At 34.0% G+C, this 2,999-nt stretch overlaps 1 long non-coding RNA gene across 1 annotated transcript; it reads right to left on the bottom strand.

The window, feature by feature from the left end:
• Positions 1–906: 906 nt before the first annotated feature.
• LOC129291723 (uncharacterized) lies at positions 907–2,312 on the bottom strand. The gene is made up of 3 exons (XR_008588753.1): positions 1,966–2,312; positions 1,471–1,614; positions 907–1,192 (listed from the first exon to the last, which is right to left on the bottom strand). It is a non-coding gene; the product is annotated as an uncharacterized LOC129291723 (long non-coding RNA).
• Positions 2,313–2,999: the final 687 nt, after the last annotated feature.

Here is a 2,999-nt window from a genome sequence, read left to right as displayed (position 1 = left end):
TAGAAATGTCTTCCCTTGCTTTAGTTGAATTTTTGATAAATTATTAAATTGATAATGAATTTATTATTGTATATTTTAGGCTGTGATGTTGTTTTGGATTGAATTTAAATGTCAGCAAGTGCTTAAAAATTCCTTGATGAGTGATTTTAAAATTATGATTTATTTATTAGGAATTTTATGAAATCATTCGAGATATGAATGAGAAGTTAAAAAGAAGTAAGCTTTAAAAATTATTAGAAAACTCTTAGATGAGTGAATAGTGTCCCAAATAATTTCTTACAAAGTATTTATAAAATTTCTTTAATTAAATTTTAAATTTTGATATTATTCTTTTATAAGGTGTTTAAACATTCTTGTAAATTCTATTTTTTATTATTTATGTTATAAATAAGAATTGATTGAAGTAGATATAGAATAGATGGTTCTAATTTTTAAAAGTAAGTTAACCATTTAACTCTATGTTGATATAAAAACTTTTAATACAATAGTTCATACAAGGAGGAAATAAAAATGAGTTTAGAAATGGAAGATAGTAGTTGAACGGTATACTTTGAAAATAAAAATATTGAGTTTTTTTTTTTTGAACTCCTTGCACACTTGATAATTTTTACTAGAAGGACTAAACTCAGAACACTAGATGCTGACGGTAATTTCATTAATCTTTGGCATGCTATGGTACACCTAGCTAGTAGGTAGGGGTGTAAACGGGGTGGGTCTAGGCCACCTGTTCACTTGCAGCACCAAACATACGATAGGGGAAATAAACACTGCCAAGTCTTTGCATAAAGGTATTAAGTCAAAGCATTCTGAAGAAGAAGAAAAAAAGCTTAGCTATTTTAGTAAGGCATAACATTGTCACAAGGTCAAGAAGAAAAAATGGATAAGGAAAGAATTAAAATAGACTCATAAGAAAGAAAATTGATCAGTATTTCTTAGCTTATGATTAGCAAAATTTTCATTGTCCATTGCACAATAAAGTAAAATCTCTCAAATTACAGCATGGGTAAAACTCCACCTAATTAACGTAGGGATACAGTATTTGTTTAGCTTCACTTACAGTAAGGGAGTAGGAGGACAAAATTATTTGAGCAACATTATCTCATCATCGTGCAAGGCGTTCTTGATTTAGCTTACAAATCACTTACAATTCCTACCAGGTGAGGATGTTTGATAAGGTGTCCACCATATCAGCCTAAATCAGAGACATCAGATATTAAAAAAACCAGAGTTTTCCCCCCTCTAAATGAGCATTAAGCAATTTGTAAAGAAAAATAAAATTACAAAAAAAAGGGGGCTTTCAATACTGTTTTGTGATGTTGTAACTTGTAAGTAAACTCTTTATTTATATTCCATATCACTTTTTGTCATTTGTCAGACCTATCTTAGGAACACTGAATTGTAACAATAATCAGATGCAAAGGTTGAGCAACATGAAACTCAATCAACAAAATGCATGTCACAAAATGATACCTTCAAAAAAATTTCTGTTGCTCTTTTCAACGAATACTTTGCAATTTCTCTTCCTCCCTTAGTTTCCATGAAATCCACATAACGCATCCAGTATTCAGGGTAGTTGGCACGAACAACTAAGCACCTCTCATAAAGTTTTGCAGCCTGAGATCAATCAAGGAAATAGAAAATCAAGAAAAGCTCAGACTACCTAAGGGGAAAAGGAAACAGTTAACTGGTAAAGTTACTTTATTGGAAATACTGTGTAGAACAATACCCTATCAAAATCCCCTTGCAATTCAACAAAATCCAGATAATGCTGCCAATTCTGTAATTGACTGGCATCAAAGTGGCTTGATGTGAAAGTAAGACGGCCGAATATTAGCCTCAAAAGAACTAATTTTCAAATCCAACTGGCAAGCATTATGATATAGCTGCTCTCACAAATATAACCAGAATCCTGAACCAATGGCAGCCAATAGCAGTTGGGGAGAGGACGAGAATGAGGTGACTTACTTGAGCTGCTGAGGTGAAGGCGAAGCTTGAAAAAAGGTGAACGCCGAACGATGAAGCTGAAACTAAAGCTGAAATCTCTTGTAGTCTTACTCGACTCAGGCCGTCACGCGAAGTCGCGAACGGAGGAGGGGAGATGGCTGAAAGAAGCACTGGGCAGGGGCAACTGGCTGTGGCTGGCGATTGGCAAAGGAAAACTGCGAACAAATGAGAAGCAAAGTGGACGAGACTGGAGACTGGAGACAAGAGAGTGGAGAGGATGAGAGCTAGCTTGGTCAGGTGTGAGGGTCAGTTGCTTTTGCTCTGTTAGGGCACGGGGGGTTAGGCGCACAGCCATGGGTTGAAGGCTTCACTTCAGTGGCCTTGGCTTTCCAGTTTCGAATTTTTTTTTTTTAAATCATCACCCCAGGCCCAACTGAAGAACTGAAAATTTTTATTTTAAAAAATAATGATTATAAATAGGCAGGTACAGGTCACCTGTTGCCTTACTTATTACCTACCTGTTTTTTGATATACAGTATATGCTCGCCCATACCTTTTTTTTTTTTTTAAAGAACGGCTATGACCCATTTTAGTACGGGTCAGGCAAGTATGTGGGTGCGGTAAATTGCACACCTTTACTTGCAGGATATTTGTAAGAGGTACTAGCCCTGTGTGCAAACCAATGTAAGTGGAACATAGGGATGAATATTCATAAATATCATACTCACGCTTGTTTCATGGGTTACATACTTATGCTTGTTTCGTAGCTTCTAGTAGCGTTTAATTATTCTGTGGCTTTAAGTCGCGCTGGTTAATGACTTACCCTCATGCACTGTGTATCCACATTTATTAATCATTCTGATTAACTCCCATAAATTTTGAAAAAATTTTATTTTTAAATTTATTCTAATAAATAAATTGTTGTTTAATTGTATACGATCTTATATGGTAAATTTCCTCCTAGATTGAATTTAAAAATTTATTGTTTATATTAGTTATTTATAAATTTTCTTCTTGATTATATAATCATTCAAATTCTTTTTTGTATATTTTTA

This window comes from Prosopis cineraria, unplaced genomic scaffold, assembly GCF_029017545.1.
Source record: "Prosopis cineraria cultivar Desert tree isolate PC_DT_omini unplaced genomic scaffold, ASM2901754v1 PC13, whole genome shotgun sequence".
NCBI classification, from domain to species: Eukaryota; Viridiplantae; Streptophyta; class Magnoliopsida; order Fabales; family Fabaceae; genus Prosopis; species Prosopis cineraria.
This window is presented reverse-complemented; position numbering and strand designations above follow the sequence as displayed.